The sequence below is a fragment of the Serinus canaria genome, chromosome 1A, assembly GCF_022539315.1.
Source record: "Serinus canaria isolate serCan28SL12 chromosome 1A, serCan2020, whole genome shotgun sequence".
In the NCBI taxonomy this organism is placed as follows: domain Eukaryota; kingdom Metazoa; phylum Chordata; class Aves; order Passeriformes; family Fringillidae; genus Serinus; species Serinus canaria.
This window is the reverse complement of record NC_066314.1, coordinates 27,582,774-27,601,706: the sequence shown is the minus strand read 5'-3', so window position 1 is coordinate 27,601,706 and position 18,933 is coordinate 27,582,774. Positions and strand designations below refer to the sequence as shown.

The 18,933-nt window shown below is 37.7% G+C and overlaps 1 protein-coding gene across 1 annotated transcript in view; it reads right to left on the bottom strand.

Annotated features, from left to right (window-relative positions):
- The window catches only part of CNTN1 (contactin 1), a 212,273-nt gene that overhangs the window by 85,188 nt on the left and 108,152 nt on the right, over positions 1 to 18,933 (bottom strand). The window lies entirely within an intron of this gene.

Genomic DNA, 18,933 nt, shown 5'->3' with positions numbered 1-18,933 from the left:
CTATATTATTAAAACTATTACTAAGCAGTTTAATGACTGAATGCATAAAACTCTTTAAGATCACTTCTATGCAATAACAAGTCTAAAAATATAACCAAAAGAGAATAGCTTGACTTTATACATGCAGAACATACTGCTTTGCTTTGTATACTTGAATATCAAGAAGAAAAAAGCCAAAACAAAAAACCCAAACTGATACATAAAAGACCAAAGCCTGATCTACTGACATGGCTGCAAATATTTAAATATAGAGTGAAAATATACAACAAAATCACAAGAGGCAGCCACCAATTTGCAGGAATGAAGCCTAGAAAACTTTATTTTAGGGATCTTGTTCCAAGTTTCATATTTTGGTGTTAAAAGATATATTTCAGTATGTAAATAAATACAGTTTAGGCAAATCAGCCACAAAAAGAGACATTTCTCTTTAGTTATCAAAGCTGCATTAGGAAGTCCACTTGAATCAACTAATGCCAAATATTAAACATGTTTTAGTTGATAATTATTCTATTGAACATAACATATGAGTGCATTCTCTTAGAAATGCTATTTCATTATGGTGATAAGCCAAGAAATCAAAATAACCTCACTCACTTTGCTGATTGCAATGTCAGGCTGTCACATCTTGCAGCAACTCCATCTTTTTCCATGCAAAGGAACAGAGTCCCCACAGACTCAGTTAAACAACTGCCTACAGGTCCTGCCCAGCCTATCTGTATTTACTGCATTTCTGACATGGCCCAGACACAGGGCCTTTCCCTGTTTAGGAGCTTCTCAAAAAACAGGTATAATGAAAAATGAAGTAAATTATATCTGAAAAAGATAATCCTTCCAAAATAGGAATCGTGCCAGTTTTGAATTATAGCTCTGACTTGAAAGTAAGAGAAAGTGTGTAGTAGTGTTAGGGTGCTGTGCTTACTACTCCTGTATTTCAGGACTGAAGAGAGTTCAAACATACCATGTCTTTGCTTAAAACTTACACAGTGAAAATTTCAGTGAAATGAAAGTTTATTCATTTTCCCTATTAGGACTTAAAGTTTTAATCTTTGGCCAAAGAACAATACTTCCTAATTCTTGATTTCCAACTTCTGGGTAAAAAAGTAGGATTATTATTATTATTACTATCAACATCATCATCATTATATTTTCCCAATTATTTAGGCTTATTTGGGGATTATATATGACAAAAACTGTTCAACAAGAAAGATTGGTCATTCAAACTGTACTGTAAAGTACCCATGCAATATTAATGTTCTGATTTTTCATTGTCTGGTACCACAACTGCAAGGCAAGAAATCCATTACCTAAGAAAAAGAAAAGTATACAATCACCTGCAGACACCATTCTACCCAGTAAAAGCAAAGTAATCAGCATATATTCTAATATCTTTGGTGTTATGCTAGTGGATCTACAAATTAAGAACATCCACACCTAAATGCCTTTCAAGGAAACAATTTATAGAAGCTTTAATCCATTAACTTTTACACATACTTTCTATCATGCCTGCCTTTGTCCTTCTTCCTTGACCTTTCACCAAAGTGCTCAACTTTTCTTAATCTTTTCTTAATCAACTTTTCTTGATCTAATTTAAATGGAGAGGCATGTAAGGTACTTTTCACGTTCAATTTATTTGTAAAAAAATTTGATAAAATTACCTCCAGATATACAGCTGAAATGACAAGAGAACAGACAAAGTGTTACTCACAGTAACCAATACCAGAAATTAAATAGTATCATTACCTTCTTTGGAATCTCTATGCTTTCATACTGATGGAGATATGAGAACAGAGTTTAGCATGTGTAAGAATATTTTAAAAGGCTATGTGAAGGATGATGCTATTTGTAGTGACCCAGAACTGCTGTATATCACATTCTGTGGTTTGCTAATGCATCTGTCAAATGAACCATTATAGTAACATGAATTCAGTATTTCCATTTCTCAAAATATTACAATAAATCAACTTTTAAATGTACAATGTACAATGTTTGTTCTGTAACATTCTTTGGGAGTATTTGCCTTCTTTTGGTAAAAAAAAAATTACCATTTCCATTACAGTACCAACATTATGAAAAAAAATCTTCTAGTGGAAAAAATGACTACAAAATATTCAATATACAAAATTAAACTAACCAGGCATTTTGCATCACAGTTTTATTTATCACCTTTTTCTTTTTATAAGAGAGTAGCTATAGAGTAGTTCTAGGTCACAGCACAGATAGTTTCTGTGCTGATGGTATAACAGAAAAACCTTTTTAAAGACTTTGAAATTTGACAATAAGTCAGTATTATCTTAGATATGCCATCTTACATTACTATTTGCTCTGGTAATTTATTTCAATGCTCTAATCTGTCTTTCTCTTTAAAGCAAACACAGAAATGCAATGGCAATTTTGAAGAGCTAAAACTCCAGTATTTGTGATCCAACACATGATCTCAAGTCCAGACTTTTGCAGATCATTCTTGACAACAACAGGAGCATACAGTCCTTTGTCAGTATGGCACTGGCACTGAAGGATTTAGGGAGAAGCACGGTGGAACAAAGGAAATGACGTGATGGTTTAGGACCCCAGGACCAAAGTTAGGGTTCTATGGGAATGAAGTGTTATCAGATTATCATGAAAAAGATGAGCTTCAGAAAACATGAAGCAAATTTTATTCCAGGAGGAACAAGATACCCTAATAGACCATGTACCAAAGAATTGAGAAATAACATACATTAATATTTGTACATGAGAATTGAATGAAAACTTAAGATTTTTCCTGGTTTGCATGGGGAAACTCCCCTTTTTCTGTGACTACTATAACATGGTCAAGAATAGATTTTTTGGATACAGACAAAAGGAAAAATTCTCTTCATCGCTGCTCCCATATTTGACACCTGGGATTACAGCTGAGGAGATTATTTAAGACACCTTGCTATATTTTTCAGTAAATTGTGTGACTTCAGACTTGTCTCCATGTCTTATCAGAAAAAAGCTGTTAGATTGAGGAGAAAAAACAGAGGAAGGAGAATTTAATTCCTTCGCTTACCATCATCCTTCATCTGTCTTGATGTTTGTTTTCCAGTATACAGTTTGAAGAAAAGAGTCACTAGTGGACAAGTTTACTATTCACAAAATATTATAGTGCAGTGCCTATAACATATAATGTGTCAGATTATTTCATTAAATGCTTCTGTTAATACCACTATTTTATGCTTCATGGCATATCTAAAGATAATTTCTTCTAACACACCATTAGTATTTAAAAAAAAATGTTTGTGGTTGGCAATTTGGATTTATCTTGCAAAGAGTGTGAACCTACAATAAACATCACATGCATCTAAATCAAATACAGAGAGAATTGGTCAGATGATGGTCCTAAGTGACCAATAACAAGAGCTCTCGGACTCCATTATGTTTTAAAATAAATTATGCAAGAAATGGATTTGTAAGGAATTGTCAGAACCTGACAAAAAGCCCACACAGTCTTTTACATCTGTAAGCAAACACTGAGATAAGGTGTGCTGCCTCAGGAAGGCCATGGAATAGAGATGACAGTGTTGAGAGAGAGACTGAAGTAGAAAGAAGTTTCAACACATTTCAAAATATGGCCATACAAAAAGACCAGATATTTTAGAGAATTAGAACTGTGAAAGATGCATTGCAGAAGGACCATGTTGGGGAAAAAAATAGGTGATTGGTGCTAATAGCAGCATTGTGTGGCAAAAGCTAATAGGCTGAAAAACATTTATAAGGTATTGTAACCAGGAAACAGGTTGCCTTCTGATGGAATGGTGCTGAGTTTTACATCTCTTGTGTCTCAGTATTCATCGAGACTGATAATGAAATAAAATCTTTTAGAATGCCTCTCAGTTCCCTGTCACTGTAAAAGCTGGGAAAACCAACAAAAGGGACTCATCCAGTGTCTCAAATTTTATTGAAACCATTTACCTAAAATAAAATGCAAAAAAAAATATATCATAAATTAAAAGAAATTCTGAGGAGGCTTATCTGAAAGTGACCATCTGCTGCTGTGAAACAATTTAATGAAATTGACTAAAATCTGTAAATATTTTAAACAAATTTTGAATCAATTTGTATTCAAAACTGAATATGTACCTTGAAGATGGTTCTAAACAGTTTTTTTGTGTTTCAATCACCAGCTTTTTGTTATTGATTTTGCACATTTAATTTTTAACTTCTTATGACCCCTTTCTTTTCCTAATTCCCAACAGACACAGGTTAGATGTTACAATAACACCCATGTGGAAGAAGTCTGACAGCCCTTGTTAACAGCTCTTAAAGCAGGCACTATAAAAGTTTCCTTGAATTCAACAGACTTTTAAGTATATCTCTTTAAGGCTATGTTTCAGGGTCACATTGACACAGGAAACTTCCTTTCTGATGTCTTCCCTGTCAGAACTGTATTGCTGCTTGTGCTGCCAGGAAGGCACCCAACTGCAAGACACAAGGGAAACCCTGAAGTCTTGGGCCTTTCCCATGTAATAGTGCCAAAGGAAGGATATGGAAAAAGAAATTACCAGAGAAGGTTTTTGACCTGTTCAGTTTGGTAATACTTGTCATTTCAAATTAACTGTAAATTCACTCCTGGTATAACTGCAAATGAAAAAAAGTCTGTTTAAAAAAAACAAAAACACAATTAACAGTAAGTACAAAGCAACCATAGTGTTCTTTCATGCTTAGAAAACCAAGGCATTCACTGCAAAAAGGAATAAATTTTGGAGGTTATAAACCAGAATGGGTGCTCTCTGGACAGCAGCAACTCTGAAAAACATCTGAGGGATTCAGTGAACAAGCAATTTTACAGGGGTTTCCAGGACAATGCTATGGCTGAAAGAGCTGTGTGACCCTCAGGGATTAAATTACTAACAAGGACAATTATCATGTGAATTTCCTTGTTAAAAATAAGCAAATTTGCTTGGAACTAGCATGACTCATATGTGAACACAATCAATAATTGTGATGCAAAGTGATATTTATTTAAAGAGATTTTTAAAAAAGAGCATGGAGAGATGTAAAATATTAACATATATACAAAAAGAGTGGAGAAAATGCCTTATAGCAAGAGCTTTGCTTGTTCAACCTGTTTGGTATATCAAGGAGATGATTGGGGAACATCCTGGTTACAGGACATAAGTTTGGCTTGAAAATAAAGGAGACAAAAAGGTACTGATATCTTCCAGAGAAAGACATGCCAAAACCAAAAATCTGGAATTTGATTCTGGAATTATTTAGATCGGATGTGTGGTAAAATTGTAGCAAGGTACACAGTGACATTCCCAGCTCTTGAGGTCTTCAGTAACTACTGAACGCTTTTTTTGCAAGGCAGAAAGCACCAGCACTAAGGCAGCTGACCTGCCTGGGAGCTCTTACTGCCTTTCAAGACCTCCAGCTGCAGACAGAAGGCAGATGATGATGTTCTGGCATGGTGTTTCCCCAGAGTGGGAACCCTTTCAGACTGACAAGCCTTGTTCCCTGTTCCCAACACCATTTCACAGCACCTCCTTTTAGTGTTTTCTGCAAAGAACACTGCAATTCCAGAAAATAAAGTGCCATGCTCCAGTGAAATTCAAAGCAGAGTATTTTTTGGTGAACAGCAACTTTTATTGCTCCTAACAATTAAAAATGCTCCAACCTACTTCTTTCCTGAATACCACAAACAGCTGTGGAAGCTACAAACAAAGCTGTGATCAGGAGATCAAAAATATAGAAAGGAATGATTGTAAAAGAAAAAGTTACTGATAATAGCTACATCAACAAAAGGTCTGGGGATGATATTGGGTTATGAATTATGGTGAAAAATGTTCTATTTACATGGAAATAAATTACCTGCAAGAAAAAAATTTTTATAACCAGCACACTCATTTCATCAGCAGCAAGATAAAGAAACAGACCTCCATGTATAGATCTCACTGCTTCTCTCTTAAAACAAGCTTCATAGTACATTTTAAATTTATGCAATAGACCTTATGTCAATGAGTACTGAGAAACTTTAAACTTGATACTTCAAATGCAACAGGCAAAGATTTTCAAGACTGACTTCTATATATTTTTGGGTGCTCTCTCCTTCCCCCTTTTTTTCCCCTAAGCATTTTACTCATTTCCACCATTAATATAACACTGACACTTCAAATCACATTACTTGAGATGCTGCTCACTCTAACATCTACACTCCCACTCTTTCCCCAAACATAATTCATTTATGTTTCATTTTTTGTTTTTCACAGAATCACTAGGTTGGAAGACACCTTCAAGATCATTGAATACAACCCATACTCTAACAGCTCAATTAAACCATGGCACTGAGTGCCACATCCAGTCTTTTTTTAAACACATCCAGGGATGGTGTCTCCACCCCCTCCTAGGGCAGGCCATTCTAGAACTTTATCTCTCTATCTGTATAAAACTTTTTCCTAATATACAATCTATATTTCCCTTGGCACAGCTTGAGACTGTGACCTCTGGTTCTGTCAGTTGCTGTCTGGTGAAAGAGACCAACCCCCAGCTGACTGCAGCCACCATCAGGGAGTTATAGAGTGATGAGGTTACTCTGTGATAAGGAGACCCTGAGTCTCCTTTTCTCCAGGCTGAACACCCCCAGCTCCCTCAGCCATTCCTCACAGGGTTTGTGTTCCCAGCCCCTCACCAGCCTTGTTGCCTCCTCTGGATGTGCTCAAGCATCTCAATGTCCTTCCCAAACTGAGGGCCCAGAACTGAGCACAGCATTTAAGGTGTGACCTCACCAGTGCTGAGTACAGGGGAAGGATGACCTCCCTGCTCCTGCTGGCCACACTATCCCTGATACAGGCCAGCATGCCCTTGGCCTTCTCAGCCACCAGGGCACACTGCTGGCTCATGTTCAGCTGGCTGTCAACCAGCACCCCCAGGTCCCTCTCTGCCCAGGCACTCTCACCATCCCAGCCCATAGCATTGCAGGGGGGTATTGTGGCCAAAATGCAGGACTCAGCACTTGGATTTATTAAACTGCACCTGACTGGACTCTGCCCATCCATCCAGCCATTCCAGGTCTCTCTGCAGAGCCCTCCTACCTTCCAACAGATCAACACACAATCCCAGCTTAGTGTCATCTGCAAATTTACTAATGAAAGACTCAACACCCTCATCCATGTCATCAATAAAGATATTGAGCAGAACTGGTCCCAGTACAGACCCCTGAGGGACACCACTGGTGAGTGGCCACCAGCTGGATGCAGCACCATTCACCAGCACTCTCTGGGCCCGGCCATCCAGCCCGTTCCTAGCCCAGCAAAGAGTGCTCCTGTCCAAGCCAGGGGCTGCCAGCTTTTCCAGGAGTGTGCTGTGGGAGACAGTGTCAAAGGCCTTGCTGAAATCCAGGTACACAACATTCACAGCCTTTCCTGTATCCACCAGGCAGGTCAAACACGACCTACCCTTCCTAAACCCATTCTGGCTGGGTCTGATACCCAGGCCATTCTGTAAGTGCTGCATGATCACATTCAATATAAACTGGTTTTGGCCATTTTTGCCTAATTTCAAGCACATTCAGTTAAACACAAGTACATCAATTCCATTTCTTGTCTGCCTCTGCCTTGTGCCAGGAACTAGTGGCATCAAGAACCAGCCTTTTTGTACCTTTATTTACTAACCAAAAGCTTCCTCCTATAGTACTTTACTATTGCTTGTAGGTATCAGTTAAGTCCTTGTGAGTCCTCTGTGGTACTCACCCCTTATGATAAGGTATGCTTTCAAATACTGCCATTATACTCATGATTTTTCTCAAGCCACTAATACTTATTTAGTATTTTAAAATCTGCCTGCAAGGCATCTACAGTGCTTTCCTCAATCTTACTGAATATTTCCTATTTTACTGTAGCTGAATGTCAGAGAAGAATATTTACACATAGCACTAAGATACTGATTATCTCCAAGGCTCCCCATGTCTTTTTTTAAAGCCATTCACCTCATGGAGATGATAAACTAATCCACAGAAATGTCTGAATTGTACAGACATCTACCTCAGGGAGGGGGAGGAACTGAAAACACCAGGAACTGCTTGTCTGCCTATCTTTCCATTCTGTTCTGCATTGCAGCTATTCAGTATTAAGGAAGAAACTGTTCATTCCTTAAACCTGTTTTTAGAAATCGCGTGGCATGCTTTCGGTTCTGTAAAATGCAGTTAATGAACTGTGCACAATGATTCTCTGCTAGATCTTGGCCTTCCCTATTATTTAATTGGCAATTAGTTCAACACACTGCACTGCATGCACTGCTAATGTTACCACGTTACCCAGACAGAAAGTTATTTTTTCAGAAAGGAGTAAAAGCAAAAAAATGGGTATATGAAATTCCATCGCTGGAACGGATGTTTGAAACCCCACCACTAGCACTATCTTGGCAAAGACTAAAGAAGGTTAGCAGATTGAATATAACCTGTCTCTATAGGGAGCATCCTGCCAAAGCTCAGTGTGATGGTGCATAAAGAACAGAATAAAGGAGACTTAAAAAGTGACCACAGCATTCTCCAGATTTCTTGGCTGTAATCCACTTATGAATCATACAGTTTTTATTAGTTTTCCCTTCTTTTAATGAAAATTGAAATTCAACACCATTTATATTTTCAATGTTTCTAGGTTCAATATAACGTGAGGAGAATCAGGAAAGAAAAGATGAACACATTGGCTGCTGCTTTTTCTGCATGAATAAAACCATTATGGCTTTGGACTATAATCTAAATTCTCAGACAAGTCAGTCCAAGTGAATCACAGATTTTGAAAGTGTGCTGAGAACCACCTGATTCACCACTGTGCTACTACACCTTCTGGATAAGGTTATACCACATAAAAATAGAAACAGTGAAACACTGTACTAGAAGAATGTTTAAAGTGTACAGTTTTCTGTTTGTATTTAAATAACTTTTCTAGAAGGTTTTGTGGGATAAGAAATGTCATTTCAAGAGTTAAAATAGAAAGCAGATGATTTTAAGCACTGTATGGACTCTTTTTTTCCTAGGAAGATAATTACAGGCAACAATCTGTCCAAATGTCTCATAGCAGATAAAGAGTAAGTGATGTATATAACTATTGTGCATCCCTGCCGTGATGCAGCTGCTGCTTCTGTGTCACTAATGGACTCCTCTCTTGGCAGAGAAGGAATCTCCTGTCCTTTTTCAACAGGTGACAGGCAAAATAAATTGCAAATCCTTGAGTTGGCCTGTCAGGAAGCCAATTACCATTTCAACTGACCAGAATCACTCAAAAACAAAAGCAAGGAAGAAGAAACATGACAGAAAATGATAGAAAAATGACAGAAAAAAACAACAGAACTTGGCAAAAAGGAAAAGTGGATTCAATACTGAAAATACAAGTAGTCTCAAAATAAAAATAGAATACCCTCCTAGTAGTTGTGCTGCTTTCCTTGCCTTCTTTTTCATTTGACAGGAGTAAATGCAAAGACCAGGCCCCTGTGGATCTTTTCAACAAAACCCACTTTGCCCCTGGCAAGTTTTTACAGCTCATTATTTCAGTGTTTTGGGTTTTAATAGAGTGCTGCATCTTATTCAGCAGTAAGTACTGGCCTGAACTTGAGAGAGAGCAGGGGTGGAAGAAGGGGAGGAGACAGAGGGAAGGCTTCCTCATCCTTCCAATTGTAATAGACTCCACAGCTTGCCCAGGGGAGGAAAGGGTACTGGCCTCAGGGACAAGAATGCAAAGAAAAAAAGGGACAAACATGGTGATTTGGCTTAATAATATGCTGCCTACTATATCAAACTGGATTAGATACAGTTCATTTCCTGCAAAGCTTTCCCAAGATTTGCTTTACATTGCCTTGTGCCAAATCAGAGAGTTGTTTCCTGTAATCCCATAAAAGTGGGTTTAGTAGAAGGATACAGAGGTAGGATGAAGCTGGGTACTGCATGGTCCTGATGGTGAGTCTCAGCATGTGACACCTCCTACTCTACAGCTTGCTCCTAAATCGTCCCCCAGTACTTCAGCTGGGTAAACAATGGCACCCAAGGTAGATGACAAGGATCTTTCTCATAGATGCAATTTTACCACAACTTAGAGCAAACCAATTTAGAGACTGTTTAATGAGTGGCAGTCCTAGCATGATACCCACATGTTTCTTTCCTTCAGAGTTTGCAGAAAGCATGCCAGCACATATGGAGTCACTGGTTTCGTAATTCATAGTGCAAACTGTTTGATTTTATTTAATTATATGTAAGAATTAATAATCATATGAATAATGAATAATTGATAATCACCAATTTGCTTCCAGCTCTTATCTTCATGTTTGAATGGGTATAAAATATGAGCCCTTTGGGAAAGGAAATGATTGGTGCCACTGGAGACCTGCCTGCACAAGGGTCAGATGATAGGAAGCTCAGACAACATACTCATCAGCTGCTCAGGGTCCTGGCCTTCACCCCCTGGCATCCCACTGAGCTTTCTGCCTTTCAGCCAACAGTAAATAATAGCAGATTTGTGCATTCATACACAGGCAGCTTCTATCAGGAGGGAGTGGCTTTTATTACCCAGATTACACAGAAGCAGGTTCTCAGGGAACTTTAAATGTTTGCAGCTCCTGGCATGTCTGGTATCCTGCTTTCCACCACAAAGAAATCTATTGGGTTTTTTCAAAATGTTCTATTAGGGAAAAAAAATTGCTCTCTATCAGATCTGATCAAGAGCAATTTTCAGAATCACTTGTTTGATAGACAACACTTTTCAGAATCTTCACCTAAACTTAATTTCAGGTATAAAGACAAGGTTGTACCAGTATTCTTATTCTTTAGCATAGAAACACAAGGCTGGCACTCACTCACTGTCACAAAATGGGGGAAATAATGTCCCTAGGTGTGCTTCTGTCTGCCTCTAGAACTGCTGTACAGGAAATTATCATTAGAATTCAAAACGAAAAGCTGGTACTGAACAGTACTAGGTATCTAGGCAGTAAACAAGTATAGTAAGCAGTAACAAAGTTTCTAAATAAAGTAAATTTAAAAAAAACTGAAAATGGTCTTAAAAGCATTATGTTCTTAGCATATGGCTGCAAGTTACATGGAAAAAAGACAAATATCTATTGTTTTTATAACTGGAATCTACACAGAGTATTTTGTACAAAATGGAAACTTGTTCAATTTCACATGTTTTCAGATATGATACAAGAGTCTGTTTTACCAATGTATATCAGTGATAAAAATTATTGGATTAATATAAAATAAACTTTAATTATATTACCTCTTAATCTCAAAACTCATTTGACTGATAATGCTTATTTTATAAAATGTTGACTAGGGGCTTGAAGATTCAACACACCTCACTGTGCCAAGTTTGCCATTAAGAAGAGTAGGGCAAATTGCTCCAGCAGACAGAGCTGGTCTGGTTCCATGCCATGCTAAAAAAAAATGCTTACCACAGATTCTGGGAATGCCCTTGATAGAAGTAACTTCTGCTGTCCTTGAACTGTATCTCTGTATTTTGCACACCTATTTGAACACACTCCATAGGTCCCTAACCCAGAATGGGCTGTGAGAAGCCTCCCCAAGGCCTCCACTCACGCATGTGCTGACCCCTGGGCTGGGGGCTTTGCTGCACTTGGGCTCTTGCCAGAAAAATGCTGCAGACACCTGTGCCCAGACCTGACCTTGCCTTGCTGACTTCAGTCCAGACTGGCAATTTACACTGGCAATCCAGACTCTTGCTTGATTCCTGATTTCCATCACTGGACCTCCTCTACTCTTCTTATTTAGTTATAAATAGTGAGGTGTATGTCTACATTCAAGTACATGTACCCGAGCACGGTTTCAGTCATAAGAAATGGAAGGATCTGCATTTTGCATGTGTCTGTGTGTATGAAAGGTGAGTGGGGAAGGCTGGTGCAGCAGGCTGAGTATGTAAATGGGGACTGTAACAAGGTGATGAGTGTGGCCAGCACAAATGGTGCTGGTGTCATTGAGGACACTGCCCTGCCTTGGCTCATGCAGTGCCATCCCCTGCCGAGCAGCCTGCTCTTCCGGGCCCTGAGAAATTGCATCATCTGCTTCTGAAAGCAGACAAAGAGCTGAGCTTGAACACAACGGGAAAGAGACACAAAATAGGTAACTTTTATAGAATGAAACAATTTGCATCAGACAGTTTGAGGTCACAGAAAAACATTTTGAATTTATTGTATCCAACAGCTTAAATAGCTTTTTAAATTTAAGTTAAGAAGAAGACAACTGGCTGGCTTTCATATCAATGCAACACTTCCATTCTCTGCATGTCTGCAGGAAATAAAATGAAATTAAGAGTTTAAAACTTTCCCATGCTCTCTGTAAGCATCCAAAGGATTATTAATGTTCATTACTAGCCAAACTTCAAGTTCCATTTGTAGAGCCAGGATGATCACTGAAGCATTATGCATGCTTTTGTAATCATGTGGCAAGTTCCCTATGTCATGAAAGCAGCTGGGGACCTCCTACTTCCAAATGCTCCAATGCCAAGTTTGTTTGTCCCAGTTTCAGAATGTTACAGCAAAACAAAGTCAATTTGGACATTTTATTTTCTAGTTTTCTGCATCACTTTCATCTTTACTAGCCTGTTTTGAACTACCAATCTTTAATAAGTGAAGATGATTTTTATCACAAAGGTACTTATTCAAAAGTAAATTTTGCCCATACCCATTAACTGATGATGCCTACTGCTGATACCCCTGCTGTTGAACTGACTGTAAAAGTACACATAAAATAAAATAGAAAAACACATAGGTATAATAAAAGATAAATCATAATTATTTGTTTTGCTTGTTTAATGCTGATCTTGCACGTAAAAATCATTTTATTGGACAATGAAAGTGTTAAAAGCATTCTGCCTTTATTCATCGTAACACACAGAATTATTCTTTTTTCACAAGTTTAAAAAAAGTAAGGGAAAACAACAGTGGTGAGAAAAGTCTATCCTCTTCTTGCTGATGTTCTGCCAACACTTAATTGCCATTATTCTGCACACACTGATCTAACAGCTAACCTTATGGTTTCCATACATTGAGGAATTAGAATAATACTTGTACTTAGTAAGTAATTTTAAACTGCTTATAAAAGTTGTAGTACTTAGTTCAACAACAAAAAAAAAAAAAAAAATATCCACAGAGACAGTCATTCAGGTGCAGATTTATTCAATGATCCTGCTTCTTCTTGATTCCAAAGCTGAAGTCTTCTATGTGGCTTAGACAGAACAAAACTCTTCACACATGCTGCATTTTTCTTTCAAGTGTTATAGCACCTTAAAAATCCTGCTACAGTTCCTATCTTTCCAGGAATACCTAAAACTCAGCAGTCACAGTTTTGTATTATCATCCTATGTATCACCACCACCATTCTCCTTTGACACCAAATATCTCATTATGCTCCTTCTTTGACACCAAATCAGGCCTGAAGACATGCTTTCCAAGGAAAGTAACCACATTAACACAAACTTTTATTTTATTTAGTGGAAGTCATAAAAAAAGAAACCTGGCCTTTTAGTTCCCTCCTGCGCCTCTAACTTTTCCTTGTCATTCAGCCTGTAATGCAGGATTTTCTACACATGCTTCCTTTTCAAATGTCACAGAAAAGCATCTTCTTATTTTAAAAAAGCACAATAAAAAGGTCCATCTCCAGAATTCAAAATAAAAATCCATCATAGGATTAAATCTGAACTCTTATCTACTTCATGATGTGTACACGGTCACATAACTCCCCAAAGAAAAAGTGCCTTAGAACAAATGTGTCTTTTGTCAGTGGAAGGAAAGACTCACACAAACCCACAAACTGTTTCTCAAAGCTAAAATATAGTTTTTGCAGCAATAAATTAATACTCAGTTCAGAAAGATCATCTGCATTACAAATGCCAAAACAAACCCAAACTAAATAAGGAGATACTAGTGATGAAAGCTAGATCCTACAATGTGTTTTGTTCTAATCTCTGGCAACCAGAGAGAAGAAATATTTCATAGCCTACAAGCTCAGGGTGTAGCAACCACACTTAACACTGTCACAGCTGCCAAGCCCTGACTGGTCTGTGCCCTCCTCAAATACTTAAGTTCCAGGAGACAGTTCTCACTGTTCTGCCAGGAACTGACTGCAGCAATTCAGAGCCAATGAAGGGTCATGTCATGAAAGGACATTTTCTATAGGAGGAAAATCCAGGAGGCTGCCCTTCTCCAAGAGGGGACAGAAAATGCCTTGTAACATCTGTTGTGGTATAACCTGCTTCTTGTCAAGGTGGAAATAGATGCAATGCCTCTGCAGTTCACTTCTTGGCTGTGAAAGTGTATCAGACATGATGGTGATAGTGTTTTTGCTGGATCTTAAGGATAAGACCATCAGGCATTTCCAGCAAAGTTCACCCTTTCCAGCACACTGAGTTGTTCAGTGATAGCAAAGGTCTGCCCATGCCCATCTACTGCCGTTTGGTGGGCCTGCAGGCCACCTTAGCAATGCTTTCCACAAGCAGATTTTGTTTTAAATATGCTGCAAGCATGAAGGGGAAAATTATGAAATGTGTTAGGCAGTACTAGAAACAGAAGTCCTGAGTGGGTTAAAAACAGTAGAGGAAACACTGATGCCAATTCCATCATAATTCCTTTCTACTGTCTTCCAAAGAAGACAATTGGCAAAGCATGTCATCGGCTGTAGTCAGCAACATCAGATAATTTCAATGGAGTTTCCTAGGATGGGACTCTTATCCATTGACATGGTATAGACTAAGGTTTTACTGTGAATGGTATCAAATTTCATTATGCAACTAGCTGAAAGCATCTCCAATCTTTCACTGCCTCAGATTTATTATCCTACAGCTATTCACATTTGGATGCTTATTGCATTTTATTATCATTGGCACAGTTACACAAAATTGGCACCTTGCAGTGATCCTTACACATAATCATTTAGACTGAATTTGGAGACTGAGTCATGGCTAAAAATTTATTTGAAAAGAGCTTTATTCATTTAAGCTAGAGGATGAACAATTCCAGAAGTAGAGCATGGAGTCCACTTCTTTGATTACTTTGATTTTCAGTAAGAGTATTGCTGTAATTTCTCTGCAGTATCTAATAGTGCCTTCGTGTGTTTCTGTAAATAATTTTGGTACAAACAGTAATTTCAATTGAGCGTAGCTGTTGGGCAAATACCTCTTTTATGGAGAGACATTTGCAAATGTTTGAGAGAAATGGGATTGAAGACTAGCAATAGGTATTTCAATAATTAACCATTATAAACCAGAAATTTCCTTAAGGGTCTGTGAGAAAGAAAAGCAACATAGTATAGGAACAAACTGTAGAGCACAGAACATTATTTAAGTGGCACATGCTCTCAATTAAACCCATTTTACTTCTTGCTGAAGAAGGTTAAAGGGACAAACTGCAAACCTAAAGCTCTGGAAGGATATGCACTTCTACTGAAGACAGCCTGATTTTTTAAATTGAAATGTAAAATGCAATTTTTCTTGATACTGATTAAGTCACCAGAGAGATGTTTACTCCTTATTTCCACCAAATGGCTAATTCCAGGCATGCTCATAACTTGATGTTTCATTCCAGTGAGTCTCAGTAGTAGTTACAGATGTTCAGCACCTATCAGAGTTAAGTCCTTTGTCACTCCAAAGTAATTGACTGGGTAATTCTAAATGTACCTGGCCATAATGTGAGATTTTCATCAATAAATGAAAGTACACAGTAAATGCTATAATAAATGATACTTGTAAGGAATACATTCAACTGACCTAAGAGATTAAAGGGTGAGACAATTTTAAAGAGGTTATCTTTGCTGGCAAGTCTGATGTTTTAATTCTTCCATAGAATTAAAATTAATCTGCAAATCAAAAGAAAAAAAAAAGCCACATCTCTTTTTTGGGGGGAAAAAAATCTCCCAATTTTCATAAAGAATGAATAAACACTTAATCTCCATCATGTGCCTAGAAACACAGCATCTTTATTCTGCTACTCTTTTGTTTGTAGACAACAGCATTATCCTGGTACCAGTGAGACAAAATCCATTTACTGCTAATAAAGTTAAGCCAGCTTGCTTCACTGCAGAGAAGCTGCCTCGAGGAAACATGCTAAAGTTCAGAAACTTTGTTGAAATGAACAGAAAAATATGAGAAGAAGACTGACAGAAAATTCTGCAGTGAATATGTAGAAGATTTTTTTGTCCTTGGTGTGGAGAATGGTTGTACTCTCTCAGATATTACAGTACTAATGCTCGCAATACACCAACCTGTTCAGGAATGTTTTAAGTAGATGAAAACTTGCTAAGATTTCCTAACAAGAATTGCTTTGTGGAATATCTTTTTTTGCCATGTCAGAACTAGGAATATGAGTGGACTTGAGCATTGTTAAAAGTGACACTTTTACCAGTAATGACATTTAGGTTATATTTTGCTTTGATTCTTTTTGTCAACACACCTTTCAAATTGTTAGTGCTAAGAAGATTTATTCCGACAGCACTGACAAAGATAGTAACACTAACACTAATTTAGAAACTTACCTACATTGCTAGAGGGTCCTAATTTGTCCAGTTTAGACCTAAAGTTCTCTTAGTCAGGGAATTAACAGGAATAAAAAGGGAATGCCTGTTTTGCTTCATTAGAAAATGTACAGGACACTGGTTATCACTATAATTGTATTATAAACAATCAGCACATGCCCCAAGATTTGCTACAGAAGCCACGATATCCTAGAGTTTATAGTAGCTATTTGCATGCCATATGGACTCAGTGAAGAAAAGCAGCACTATGTTAAAATATCTATGCAAGAAAATCATTATGGTTTGGAAATTTAATTAAAAACAGTTAATGATTTTAAACATGCTTCTTTTTTAAAAAAAAACAAACTAATCAAGCTAATGTTTGGGAAATCACATTTTAACGACTGATTTTTCAAATGCGTAACTTTTACAGTTGCATAACCCAGAAGCAAAGGCTAATAATTTTCTGAAGCACATCCTGAAGCCCTGTTATTACAAACTTAAGAGCAGAGCCATTTAAGACACTGTCTATTGCTGGAGGATAGATATTTCCTGACTGCAACACCAGCTCAGCCTACCAGAGATGTAAATGTCATAGTGGGTGCTTGCTTGCTTGCCTTTCACTTGCCCCCCTTCTAAGAGTGCCAAAGCAAACTACACACCTAGCTCAGGCAACTCACTTGGATAGATAAAGTTGGGTGAAACAAGCCTGGTCCCTGGTTCCTAACATTTTGACATATTAAAAAATGACAGGATCTGTATCTTCTATTCCTTTAGGGAGCAAATCTGCAGAGTCAGACAAAGTGTGTATTAAGAGCATGGTTTTGAAACCATTTCTGATTTAGTGACAGGATCTGGTTTCCATTTTTATTTCTCTGATACACAGCATGTCTGCTTCCACACATTCTCAGTTGTGGTCCCTCTCAAAAAAGAATAAAGTATTCAACAAAACAATGAAGCTGATAAATGGAAATAAGTACATGATTTCTAACTTTGCTGAACTGGCCTCTTCATGTAAGATTGTGTCTTGGGGGAAAACACAAATAAAGCACCATAATTTCTGTTGGAGAGGCTTTCAGGCTTTTTTATATGCAAAGCCCTACTACAGTCCAGTATTCCCAGTTCTGCTGATAGTACAAAGACCCAACAACACTAAGTTACTGACAGACGAATACAGCCTTTAACTGCTCTCATTTACATCTCCAACGAGAAAGAGCAACCTCACAAACTGCTGCAATTATTTTTGAAAATGTATACATTTTAAAACTAGTCACTCCTTTTAATTGATATAATACATCTAGAGGGCAGCTGAATGCCACACAGTTATTACTGCCATGAAATTTTCATCTAGTAAGTGTGACAATTAACATCCTAACTGCATTTGTCTCATGCTAATGCTGAGTATCAAGAGACCAAATTGAGCACAACCTGTTAAAAACCTGAAGAGAAATTTAACGTGGGACTAACAGTTTGTAGCCAGCTGAGATTTACAATTTCTCTTACATAAAGTAGAAGGATATATGGTTTCAGCTTCTTTTGCTGACACTTCAAATAAACATTAATTCATCCCTAATAGGCACTGCAGGAAGTCAGCTATGCAATCTTAATGATTCTAGACTCTTTTGCTAAAGTATACAGTTCAGTCTCAAGCAGATTCCACAGTTCTATGACAATTAGGACATGATGCACAGCAACAAAAAAAGCAACACCAGCTGGAGACAGTCATTGAATCTCATTGTCAATGCAGCAGTAAAAGAAATCCTGTTCTATCAAAATGAAAAGCATAACACAAAGATAAGATGAATAGGGTCAGGATGTAAAGCAACTCCAAACTGCAACATTCAAATGGCTGAGTATTAAAGATCTTTGGGTAACTTTGGGTACAAGTCAGCAGATTGGGAGCCATCTAACTGGATGCCACCACCGGCTGTCACTGGTACTTCCACAACAAGCTGCTGAACACGAATTTATCAGGCTGCACAGCTTGGAAGTGGCAGTACTGGGAGTTCAAAACAGTGTCATGTTTACACTTTTCTTTCAGTTGCTTTTCACTTTTACAATTTCTCCAATTTACTCCAGAAGCTGAAATTACTCAGTAAGCCTCAATAATACTTGAAGAAGTGAACAAAGAAAATATAATTTTATAGTCAGCAACCATACTGCTGCAATTATCCTAACCCTAACATCATGTTTTGTTTTCTTTTAAAGCAGGTATAAGCAGGCCTTCTGGAATAGAATCTATTGTACTTACTCTTCTGTCTACTCAACACAGAATTGAAAATTTCCTTATTGTGTGCTAGCATCTTCATGTTCTAACACACCATGAATTCTACTGACCAGGTAAAATGTGTTACACACTTATCACAAATCTAAACAGCAGATTTTTCCAATAGAGGGATCCCAACAGCTAAAGCTGGAAACCACCAAACTTAATGCATCTACTGTTGTCTTTCTTTGGAATTCAGCCA